The sequence below is a fragment of the Rana temporaria genome, chromosome 12 (genome assembly GCF_905171775.1).
Source record: "Rana temporaria chromosome 12, aRanTem1.1, whole genome shotgun sequence".
Classification (NCBI taxonomy): domain Eukaryota; kingdom Metazoa; phylum Chordata; class Amphibia; order Anura; family Ranidae; genus Rana; species Rana temporaria.
Window position 1 is genome coordinate 94,326,405 of NC_053500.1, and position 13,456 is coordinate 94,339,860.

The 13,456-nt window shown below is 44.6% G+C and overlaps 1 long non-coding RNA gene across 1 annotated transcript; it reads right to left on the reverse strand.

Annotated features, from left to right (window-relative positions):
• Positions 1 to 2,978: 2,978 nt before the first annotated feature.
• On the reverse strand, positions 2,979 to 6,693 carry LOC120918231. The gene is made up of 3 exons (XR_005744353.1): positions 6,020 to 6,693; positions 3,887 to 5,910; positions 2,979 to 3,777 (listed from the first exon to the last, which is right to left on the reverse strand). It is a non-coding gene; the product is annotated as an uncharacterized LOC120918231 (long non-coding RNA).
• Between the last annotated feature and the right edge of the window lie 6,763 nt (positions 6,694 to 13,456).

Below are 13,456 nucleotides of genomic sequence, written 5' to 3' on the forward strand. Positions count from 1 at the left end.
GAGAGCACCGAAAGCTGAAAATTGGTCTGGTTATTAAGGGTGTTTAAGTGCCCAGTTGTCAAGTGGTTAAGCTCATTAGTTTAGATTATATTGAATAGCCTTGTAAAGTACAGTAGTTTCTACAATTGGCGCCCAACGGGAATGTGGTAACCCTAAAAGACACATAGGACCTACAGGACAGAAGTGCTCAAATACAAGTGCTCAAATACAAGGCTCAAATACAAGGCAGCTGATAGAAGGACGGTATGTGTGATGAATCTTTTCTATGTATATGCAAAAGGTTTAATTGTTTTGAATGACAGCGGGTAAAAGTGGTAATGAATGGGAATAGTAAATGCTAGAACAGCGGTTTGTGTTTTTTTTTTATTTTTTTTTATTAGTTTATTATGTTTGTTGTATGGAGGTGTGTGAGATCCATGGATTGTGATGTTGTGTGTGGTGGCATGATGATTTGTTTTGTGTTTGTTAAAGTTTAAAAATGAGAAATGGTGTTCTATAGTTCAAAGAGCAACCACCCCCCCTCTCTTTCTTTGACACAAGTTTTGAATGGTGTGTGTGTGATGTGTGTTCTCAGCTGCTGACATCCCAAATGACCCCCCTTCTTTCCAGGTCTGTGAGAATGTAAAACCGATCGTATTGACATGCAAATGACCTGAGCCAAGAAAACATCTGTAATGGTGAATACATTTTTTTTTGGGGGGGGGGGGAAGTGCAGTTTTATTAAAGGTATGTGCTAAATATTTTTGTCTACAGGGTGTAGTAGGCCAAGTGTGAGAACATTAGTACTAAAAGAATTGTGGATTGTATAGTTGTAAAATGGAACTTGTCTATACATATGTTAAAAAGCAGGACCTGTGATAGGCAAGTTATCGGCACAGGTTAATGATATGCAAGAAACTAAATGGGTGGGACTTTAAATGAGGCGCAAGGCATAGAGCCAAGCACTTCCATCCCCGATATTTTGAACAATAAGGAATAGGGTGGGACTTTAAATGAGGCATGCGCCCCAGGAGAGTAACAATAACAGTGGGATTTGGACAGGTACGTGATCCAGCAGAACCAAGCAAATAACATGAAAGCATTGCACGGATACAAAAAACAGTCGGTTATTTAATAGTATAAAAATTATATATACAGTAGATACAATAGTAGCATGGTAGATCTGTTACAATAATCAAAGAAAATTGCATACATTTCAACAGTTCATGGTAACAATGGTAGGAATAAATAAATATAATAGGTTCATGCTGGAAACGATATCAAAAGAGGCCAAATCACTGGAAAGTATCTCCATGATAAATGAATATTGATACGTTGGTACACTCCACTGGTGTAGAGAGGAAATTAGTTGGTAAAAGATATCATATATAAACCAGAGGGGCTTCTAATGGCTCCTAACAGTAAAAGTTAATGCATAGTATAAACATTAAATGAGATCAAATTCGTTGGAATAACTCCACAGCAATAGTGACCTCAATCGATCATATAGACGATGTGTATGATAATAATTAGTACATTAGCAACGGGCATGGGGGGGGGGGGATCTGGTGGCTCCTCCATAGTAATAACACCCATAGTTGAGAAGTATATAAAATACAATCGATCTGTAGAACGTTGGTAAAGGTGTAATGGCAACGAATGAGAGGGGGGGCGTCTATTGGCTCAACGCGTTTCGTGGCTAGTGCCACTCCTCAGGAGCAGAGTATGAGGTAGATGTCTGTAAATATCAAAAAACATGATTTAAAATGAGGGTATATATAATAGATCCAGTTATGGAGAGAAGGGGAAAAGGGATCATAGTAGTAACTAATCCCCAAAGTACTTACGGGTATGTCAAAACCGAAGGTACAGACTAGGAGGGCAGAAACGTAGCCGGGAAGGTAACAGCCCACGGGAGCTGAGGTGGGCCAACCCCACCACAAGGATGGAAAATGATCCAGTATAAAGCTAGATGTCCAAGATGGCGGCCTCATGGATACATGGAAGTTAATGTGCCTTAACATAAGTATGATGATCTGTGAAAATTAAAAATTGTAGAAGCTGATAATAGCTATATCGTGAACAGTTGTAATACAAAAATATGAAAAGATGATAAATAAAAAATATATAAAATATATATATTAAACATGAAAAATTGTCTAAAGGTGTAGGGCAAGGGATAGTAGGGTTGTGACCGTGAAGTGTACATAAGGTGCACTGTGTCCCAAATGTGGTAATAACCATAAAGGAAGGGCTGTGAGTGGACCCCAAACAATGGGGTGGTATGCCAAAAACAGAACCCAGTTATGACAGAGGGACAAAATGTAAGGAAAGGATGAGTAGTGGGTAAAATAGGGTATAAAGGTCTAATTGTATACCTGAAGGTGAGTAGGATAGTGCTAAGGAACGACCAGGACCACAGGACACACCGCCGTAAGGAGAACCGCTGCACTGGAAGGAGTATAAATACTCACTAGGGTGGGGAGTGGCTCACCAACGGCACGTGGGTTGTCCAAGGAGAGGAGGCGGCGTGTGAGCGAGGGGGAGCGGGTGATCCCGCCGCCCCACACTAGCTGCCTCGCAGGGACTTCCAGATGGGAATCAGCAACGTCAGTCCGCTGACGTCACACGTGGTGCCGCAGCAGACATGGCGTAGGAAGCGTGCCGTCGATGCGCAATCGGACGTCCGCCCGACCCCAGCCACACCCCCAAGGCAGTGGGAGGGATGGGGAAGGGCGGGGCCCAAGAGCGCATCGCAGCTCCCGGGACTGATAGAGCCGGCTGGTACAGTCTGCCCAGCCACAAGCTGGCCCATTGTAAGGCAGCAACACATCCGAAAATCACATTGTGGGTAACGATGTGAGGGGTACTATGAAGCTGAAACCCCTGGAGGCCAACACTGGTATAGTACCAACATATATAGTGTATGATTGTAAGGGTGCATGTATCCATCCCCGGAAACATGTAAATGCAAGAAACTAAATGGTTGGGACTTTAAATGAGGCGCAAGGCATAGAGCCAAGCACTTCCATCCCCGATATTTTGAACAATAAGGAATAGGGTGGGACTTTAAATGAGGCATGCACCCCAGGAGAGTAACAATAACAGTGGGATTTGGACAGGTACGTGATCCAGCAGAACCAAGCAAATAACATGAAAGCATTGCACGGATACAAAAAACAGTCGGTTATTTAATAGTATAAAAATTATATATACAGTAGATACAATAGTAGCATGGTAGATCTGTTACAATAATCAAATAAAATTGCATACATTTCAACAGTTCATGGTAACAATGGTAGGAATAAATAAATATAATAGGTTCATGCTGGAAACGATATCAAAAGAGGCCAAATCACTGGAAAGTATCTCCATGATAAATGAATATTGATACGTTGGTACACTCCACTGGTGTAGAGAGGAAATTAGTTGGTAAAAGATATCATATATAAACCAGAGGGGCTTCTAATGGCTCCTAACAGTAAAAGTTAATGCATAGTATAAACATTAAATGAGATCAAATTCGTTGGAATAACTCCACAGTAATAGTGACCACAATCGATCATATAGACGATGTGTATGATAATAATTAGTACATTAGCAACGGGCATGGGGGGGGGGGCATCTGGTGGCTCCTCCATAGTAATAACACCCATAGTTGAGAAGTATATAAAATACAATCGATCTGTAGAACGTTGGTAAAGGTGTAATGGCAACGAATGAGAGGGGGGGCGTCTATTGGCTCAACGCGTTTCGTGGCTAGTGCCACTCCTCAGGAGCAGAGTATGAGGTAGATGTCTGTAAATATCAAAAAACATGATTTAAAATGAGGGTATATATAATAGATCCAGTTATGGAGAGAAGGGGAAAAGGGATCATAGTAGTAACTAATCCCCAAAGTACTTACGGGTATGTCAAAACCGAAGGTACAGACTAGGAGGGCAGAAACGTAGCCGGGAAGGTAACAGCCCACGGGAGCTGAGGTGGGCCAACCCCACCACAAGGATGGAAAATGATCCAGTATGAAGCTAGATGTCCAAGATGGCGGCCTCATGGATACATGGAAGTTAATGTGCCTTAACATAAGTATGATGATCTGTGAAAATTAAAAATTGTAGAAGCTGATAATAGCTATATCGTGAACAGTTGTAATACAAAAATATGAAAAGATGATAAATAAAAAATATATAAAATATATATATTAAACATGAAAAATTGTCTAAAGGTGTAGGGCAAGGGATAGTAGGGTTGTGACCGTGAAGTGTACATAAGGTGCACTGTGTCCCAAATGTGGTAATAACCATAAAGGAAGGGCTGTGAGTGGACCCCAAACAATGGGGTGGTATGCCAAAAACAGAACCCAGTTATGACAGAGGGACAAAATGTAAGGAAAGGATGAGTAGTGGGTAAAATAGGGTATAAAGGTCTAATTGTATACCTGAAGGTGAGTAGGATAGTGCTAAGGAACGACCAGGACCACAGGACACACCGCCGTAAGGAGAACCGCTGCACTGGAAGGAGTATAAATACTCACTAGGGTGGGGAGTGGCTCACCAACGGCACGTGGGTTGTCCAAGGAGAGGAGGCGGCGTGTGAGCGAGGGGGAGCGGGTGATCCCGCCGCCCCACACTAGCTGCCTCGCAGGGACTTCCAGATGGGAATCAGCAACGTCAGTCCGCTGACGTCACACGTGGTGCCGCAGCAGACATGGCGTAGGAAGCGTGCCGTCGATGCGCAATCGGACGTCCGCCCGACCCCAGCCACACCCCCAAGGCAGTGGGAGGGATGGGGAAGGGCGGGGCCCAAGAGCGCATCGCAGCTCCCGGGACTGATAGAGCCGGCTGGTACAGTCTGCCCAGCCACAAGCTGGCCCATTGTAAGGCAGCAACACATCCGAAAATCACATCGTGGGTAACGATGTGAGGGGTACTATGAAGCTGAAACCCCTGGAGGCCAACACTGGTATAATACAAGATTTAAACATATAATGATCATACAGTTTGAAATGAACAGACAGCTAAGTAACCTAAAGGAGGGAGAGTACCAACATATATAGTGTATGATTGTAAGGGTGCATGTATCCATCCCCGGAAACATGTAAATGCAAGAAACTAAATGGGTGGGACTTTAAATGAGGCGCAAGGCATAGAGCCAAGCACTTCCATCCCCGATATTTTGAACAATAAGGAATAGGGTGGGACTTTAAATGAGGCATGCACCCCAGGAGAGTAACAATAACAGTGGGATTTGGACAGGTACGTGATCCAGCAGAACCAAGCAAATAACATGAAAGCATTGCACGGATACAAAAAACAGTCGGTTATTTAATAGTATAAAAATTATATATACAGTAGATACAATAGTAGCATGGTAGATCTGTTACAATAATCAAAGAAAATTGCATACATTTCAACAGTTCATGGTAACAATGGTAGGAATAAATAAATATAATAGGTTCATGCTGGAAACGATATCAAAAGAGGCCAAATCACTGGAAAGTATCTCCATGATAAATGAATATTGATACGTTGGTACACTCCACTGGTGTAGAGAGGAAATTAGTTGGTAAAAGATATCATATATAAACCAGAGGGGCTTCTAATGGCTCCTAACAGTAAAAGTTAATGCATAGTATAAACATTAAATGAGATCAAATTCGTTGGAATAACTCCACAGTAATAGTGACCACAATCGATCATATAGACGATGTGTATGATAATAATTAGTACATTAGCAACGGGCATGGGGGGGGGGGCATCTGGTGGCTCCTCCATAGTAATAACACCCATAGTTGAGAAGTATATAAAATACAATCGATCTGTACAACGTTGGTAAAGGTGTAATGGCAACGAATGAGAGGGGGGGCGTCTATTGGCTCAACGCGTTTCGTGGCTAGTGCCACTCCTCAGGAGCAGAGTATGAGGTAGATGTCTGTAAATATAAAAAAACATGATTTAAAATGAGGGTATATATAATAGATCCAGTTATGGAGAGAAGGGGAAAAGGGATCATAGTAGTAACTAATCCCCAAAGTACTTACGGGTATGTCAAAACCGAAGGTACAGACTAGGAGGGCAGAAACGTAGCCGGGAAGGTAACAGCCCACGGGAGCTGAGGTGGGCCAACCCCACCACAAGGATGGAAAATGATCCAGTATAAAGCTAGATGTCCAAGACGGCGGCCTCATGGATACATGGAAGTTAATGTGCCTTAACATAAGTATGATGATCTGTGAAAATTAAAAATTGTAGAAGCTGATAATAGCTATATCGTGAACAGTTGTAATACAAAAATATGAAAAGATGATAAATAAAAAATATATAAAATATATATATTAAACATGAAAAATTGTCTAAAGGTGTAGGGCAAGGGATAGTAGGGTTGTGACCGTGAAGTGTACATAAGGTGCACTGTGTCCCAAATGTGGTAATAACCATAAAGGAAGGGCTGTGAGTGGACCCCAAACAATGGGGTGGTATGCCAAAAACAGAACCCAGTTATGACAGAGGGACAAAATGTAAGGAAAGGATGAGTAGTGGGTAAAATAGGGTATAAAGGTCTAATTGTATACCTGAAGGTGAGTAGGATAGTGCTAAGGAACGACCAGGACCACAGGACACACCGCCGTAAGGAGAACCGCTGCACTGGAAGGAGTATAAATACTCACTAGGGTGGGGAGTGGCTCACCAACGGCACGTGGGTTGTCCAAGGAGAGGAGGCAGCGTGTGAGCGAGGGGGAGCGGGTGATCCCGCCGCCCCACACTAGCTGCCTCGCAGGGACTTCCAGATGGGAATCAGCAACGTCAGTCCGCTGACGTCACACGTGGTGCCGCAGCAGACATGGCGTAGGAAGCGTGCCGTCGATGCGCAATCGGACGTCCGCCCGACCCCAGCCACACCCCCAAGGCAGTGGGAGGGATGGGGAAGGGCGGGGCCCAAGAGCGCATCGCAGCTCCCGGGACTGATAGAGCCGGCTGGTACAGTCTGCCCAGCCACAAGCTGGCCCATTGTAAGGCAGCAACACATCCGAAAATCACATCGTGGGTAACGATGTGAGGGGTACTATGAAGCTGAAACCCCTGGAGGCCAACACTGGTATAATACAAGATTTAAACATATAATGATCATACAGTTTGAAATGAACAGACAGCTAAGTAACCTAAAGGAGGGAGAGTACCAACATATATAGTGTATGATTGTAAGGGTGCATGTATCCATCCCCGGAAACATGTAAATGCAAGAAACTAAATGGGTGGGACTTTAAATGAGGCGCAAGGCATAGAGCCAAGCACTTCCATCCCCGATATTTTGAACAATAAGGAATAGGGTGGGACTTTAAATGAGGCATGCACCCCAGGAGAGTAACAATAACAGTGGGATTTGGACAGGTACGTGATCCAGCAGAACCAAGCAAATAACATGAAAGCATTGCACGGATACAAAAAACAGTCGGTTATTTAATAGTATAAAAATTATATATACAGTAGATACAATAGTAGCATGGTAGATCTGTTACAATACTCAAAGAAAATTGCATACATTTCAACAGTTCATGGTAACAATGGTAGGAATAAATAAATATAATAGGTTCATGCTGGAAACGATATCAAAAGAGGCCAAATCACTGGAAAGTATCTCCATGATAAATGAATATTGATACGTTGGTACACTCCACTGGTGTAGAGAGGAAATTAGTTGGTAAAAGATATCATATATAAACCAGAGGGGCTTCTAATGGCTCCTAACAGTAAAAGTTAATGCATAGTATAAACATTAAATGAGATCAAATTCATTGGAATAACTCCACAGTAATAGTGACCACAATCGATCATATAGACGATGTGTATGATAATAATTAGTACATTAGCAACGGGCATGGGGGGGGGGCATCTGGTGGCTCCTCCATAGTAATAACACCCATAGTTGAGAAGTATATAAAATACAATCGATCTGTAGAACGTTGGTAAAGGTGTAATGGCAACGAATGAGAGGGGGGGCGTCTATTGGCTCAACGCGTTTCGTGGCTAGTGCCACTCCTCAGGAGCAGAGTATGAGGTAGATGTCTGTAAATATCAAAAAACATGATTTAAAATGAGGGTATATATAATAGATCCAGTTATGGAGAGAAGGGGAAAAGGGATCATAGTAGTAACTAATCCCCAAAGTACTTACGGGTATGTCAAAACCGAAGGTACAGACTAGGAGGGCAGAAACGTAGCCGGGAAGGTAACAGCCCACGGGAGCTGAGGTGGGCCAACCCCACCACAAGGATGGAAAATGATCCAGTATAAAGCTAGATGTCCAAGACGGCGGCCTCATGGATACATGGAAGTTAATGTGCCTTAACATAAGTATGATGATCTGTGAAAATTAAAAATTGTAGAAGCTGATAATAGCTATATCGTGAACAGTTGTAATACAAAAATATGAAAAGATGATAAATAAAAAATATATAAAATATATATATTAAACATGAAAAATTGTCTAAAGGTGTAGGGCAAGGGATAGTAGGGTTGTGACCGTGAAGTGTACATAAGGTGCACTGTGTCCCAAATGTGGTAATAACCATAAAGGAAGGGCTGTGAGTGGACCCCAAACAATGGGGTGGTATGCCAAAAACAGAACCCAGTTATGACAGAGGGACAAAATGTAAGGAAAGGATGAGTAGTGGGTAAAATAGGGTATAAAGGTCTAATTGTATACCTGAAGGTGAGTAGGATAGTGCTAAGGAACGACCAGGACCACAGGACACACCGCCGTAAGGAGAACCGCTGCACTGGAAGGAGTATAAATACTCACTAGGGTGGGGAGTGGCTCACCAACGGCACGTGGGTTGTCCAAGGAGAGGAGGCGGCGTGTGAGCGAGGGGGAGCGGGTGATCCCGCCGCCCCACACTAGCTGCCTCGCAGGGACTTCCAGATGGGAATCAGCAACGTCAGTCCGCTGACGTCACACGTGGTGCCGCAGCAGACATGGCGTAGGAAGCGTGCCGTCGATGCGCAATCGGACGTCCGCCCGACCCCAGCCACACCCCCAAGGCAGTGGGAGGGATGGGGAAGGGCGGGGCCCAAGAGCGCATCGCAGCTCCCGGGACTGATAGAGCCGGCTGGTACAGTCTGCCCAGCCACAAGCTGGCCCATTGTAAGGCAGCAACACATCCGAAAATCACATCGTGGGTAACGATGTGAGGGGTACTATGAAGCTGAAACCCCTGGAGGCCAACACTGGTATAATACAAGATTTAAACATATAATGATCATACAGTTTGAAATGAACAGACAGCTAAGTAACCTAAAGGAGGGAGAGTACCAACATATATAGGGCCTGATTTACTATGCTCTGTGCGCTGCGCTGGTTCATGCGTTAATTAGTACTCCGGGTGGAGGCTTAATTGGGCGCATGAACCAGCGTAGCAGCCGGCGCATTGAAACTAATATGTAAAGCCGCGCCGAACTCCCTATAGAAGTCTATGGGAGAAATCAAAAGTGTTCATTTTAAAGGCTAATCTGCAAGTTTTGTCCTAAAAAGTGTTTGGGGACCTCAGTCCTGCCCCAGGGAACATGTATCAATGCTTTTTTTATTTTTTAAAACGGCCGTTTTTTCGGGAGCAGTGAAATTAATAATTCTTAAAGTGAAACAATAAAAGTGAAATATTCCTTTAAATTTCGTACCTAGGGGGGGTGTAATGTCAGCATGTGAAATAGCGCATTTTTCCCGCACTTAGAATTCCCCCTTGCACAAAGTGACATTCAGAAGGAAAAAAGTCATTTAAAAATTCACACGCGGCTATAATGAATTGTCGGCTCTGACAATTCTGACAGGATTAATTCATAAAACAAACAAAAAAATGTGTAGGGGTTCCCCCAAATTAAATTACCAGGCCCTTCAGGTCTGGAATGGATATTAAGGGGAACCCCGCCGTAAAAACCCAAAAAAAAAAGACGTGCGGTTCCCGGCAAATATCCATTCCAGGCCCTTCAGGTCTGGTGTGGATTTTAAGGGGAACTCCACCCCAAATTGAAAAAAAAAATGGCGTGGAGTCCCCCTAAAAATCCACACCAGACCCTTATCCGAGCACGTTGACCTGGCCGGCCGCAGAAAAGAGGGGGGGACAGAGTGCGCCCCCCCCCCTCTCCTGAACCGCACCAGGCCACATGCCCTCAACATGGGGAGGATGTCCCCATGTTGATGGGGACAAGGGTCTCATCCCCACAACCCTTGCCCGGTGGTTGTGGGGGTATGCGGGCGGGAGGTTTATCAGAATCTGGAAGACCCCTTTAACAAAGGGGACCCCCAGATCCTGACCCCCCCCCTGTGTGAAATGGTAATGGGGTACATTGTACCTCTACCATTTCACCCCAAAAAAAATGTCAAAGTGTTAAAAATGACAGTAGCCGGTTTTTGACAAATCTTTTAATAAAATCTTCTTTTCTTCTTTCCTTCGGGTTTCTTCCGCTGCTTCTTTCTTCTCGTCCACATCTTGCCCGACGTGTTCTTCTATCTTCTCCGTCCGTCCTTCAGCCTTCTGGTCCCGCATCTTGCCCGTTGTCTTGTCCTGTCTTCTTCTCCGTGCGTCCGCCTCCTCGTCCGCATCTTGGGTCTTCTGCGGTCTTCTTCTCGGTCCGCCAGCCTTCTCGTCCGCATCTTGTGTCTTCTCCGGACCCAGCATTTGAATTGTAATTGGCCGCCGTGTTCCCGCTCCTGGGACCCGCCCCCCTCTGACGCCACAAGTAAACTCCTTAGAAGGTCATGTGCGTCAGAGGGGGGCGGGGTCACAGAGCGTCACACAGCGGGGGAATTCAATTTCAATCGCGCCGCCCGGAGAAGAAGTTCCCGCCGTGTCACACTCATGTGACCCCGCCCCCCTCTGACGCACATGACCTTCTAAGGAGTTTACTTGTGGCGTCAGAGGGGGGCGGGTCCCAGGAGCGGGAAAACGGCGGCCAAATCAAATTCAAACGCTGGGTCCGGGGACGAGAAGGCTGGCGGACCGAGAAGAAGACCGCAGAAGACCCAAGATGCGGACGAGGAGGCGGAAGGACGGAGAAGAAGACAGGACAAGACAACGGGCAAGATGCGTGACCAGAAGGCTGAAGGACGGACGGAGAAGATAGAAGAACACGTCGGGCAAGATGTGGACGAGAAGAAAGTAGCAGCGGAAGAAACCCGAAGGAAAGAAGAAAAGAAGATTTTATTAAAAGATTTGTCAAAAACCGGCTACTGTCATTTTTAACACTTTGACATTTTTTTTGGGGTGAAATGGTAGAGGTACAATGTACCCCATTACCATTTCACATAGGGGGGGGGCAGGATCTGGGGGTCCCCTTTGTTAAAGGGGTCTTCCAGATTCTGATAAGCCCCCCGCCCGCATACCCCCACAACCACCGGGCAAGGGTTGTGGGGATGAGACCCTTGTCCCCATCAACATGGGGACATCCTCCCCATGTTGAGGGCATGTGGCCTGGTGCGGTTCAGGAGAGGGGGGGGGCCGCACTCTGTCCCCCCCTCTTTTCTGCGGCCGGCCAGGTCAACGTGCTCGGATAAGGGTCTGGTGTGGATTTTTAGGGGGACTCCACGCCATTTTTTTCTCGATTTGGGGTGGAGTTCCCCTTAAAATCCACACCAGACCTGAAGGGTCTGGTATGGATATTTGGGGGGACCCCACGCCATTTTTTTTTCAATTTGGGGTGGAGTTCCCCTAAAATCCACACCAGACCTGAAGGGTCTGGTATGGATATTTGGGGGGACCCCACGCCATTTTTTGGGGGGGTTTTTACGGTGGGGTTCCCCTTAATATCCATTCCAGACCTGAAGGGCCTGGTAATTTAATTTGGAGGGACCCCCTTTTTTTTTTTTTTTTTTTTTTAATGAGCAATGACTCTATTCTTTATAGCCATGAGTACTTTAACCACTTGCCCACCGGGTTAATTCTGGCACTTCTCTCCTTCATGTGAAAATCACAATTTTTTTGCTAGAAAATTAATCAGAACCCCCAAACATTATATATATTTTTTTAGCAGACATCCTAGGGAATAAAATGGCAGTCATTGCAATACTTTTTGTCACACCGTATTTGCGCAGCGGTCTTACAAGCGCCCTTTTTTGGATAAAAATCACTTTTTTGAATTAAAAAATAAGACAACAATACATTTTGCCCAATTTTTTTATATATTGTGAAAGATAATGTTACGCCGAGTAAAATGATACCCAACATGTCACGCTTAAAAATTGCGCCCGCTCGTGGCATGGCGTCAAACTTTTACCCTTTAAAAATCTCGATAGGCGACGTTTAAAAAATTCTACAGGTTGCATTTTTTGAGTTGCAGAGTAGGTCTAGGGCTAGAATTATTGCTCTCACTCTAACGATCGCGGCGATACCTCACTTGTGTGGTTTGAATACCGTTTTCATATGCGGGCGCTACTCGCGTATGCGTTTGCTTCTGTGCGCGAGCTCGTCGGGACGGGGCGCTTTAAATTTTTTTTTTGGGGTTTTCTTATTTATTTTTATTTAGTTTTATAATTTTTTACACTGAAATAAAAAAAAAAAAAAATGATCAGTTTTCTTCCTATTACAAGGAATGTAAACATCCCTTGTAATAGGACTAGTGTGTGACAGGTCCTCTTTATGGAGAGAGGCGGGGTCAATAAGGCTGGAAAGCATGGTATTGAAAAAAAAAAAAAAGATCTCATGCTTTCAGCTGCAATCATGTTCGTTCACCACAGTGGTGTAGTGTATAGCACTTTGACCTAGCAGCAAAAGAGTCGTTGGTTCGAATCCCGCCCGTGACAGCATCTGCATGGAGTTTGCATGTTCTCCCTGTGCCTGCGTGGGTTTCCTCCCACAATATAAAAACACGCTGTAAATCGGTTCCGGTCTAAATAAGCCCTAATATGCAGTAGTATATTTAGGTTTGGTTCTGCCCTAGGCCTGACTACATATCTGCACCTCCTAATAGAAAAATGACCCACCCCTTCCTGTCAAGGTCACACCCTGTTTTTGTATAACCCCGCCCAGTAATTTTCAGGGGACCCACACACTAGTTCTGGGGGGGCACTGGATTCCCTTAACCACTTCCATACCAGGCACTTACGCACCTTCCCGCCCAAGCCAATTTTCAGCTTTCAACACTGTCGCACTTTGAATGGCAATTGCGCGGTCATACAACACTGTACCCAAACAAAATTGGCGTCCTTTTTTCCCCACAAATAGAGCTTTCTTTTGTTGTTATTTGATCACCTCTGCGTTTTTTTTTTTGCGCAACAACTAAAAAAAGACTGCAAATTTTGAAACAAAAAAACGTTTTTATTTTTTTAGGTTAATTTTTTTGTAAATAAGTTTTTCTCTTTCAATTACGGGCACTGATATGGCGGCACTGATGGGCACCGATGAGATGGCACTGATGGACATCGATGAGGTAGTACTGACGGCACAGATGAGGTGGCATTGATTGGCGGCGCTGCTATGCGGCACTGATGG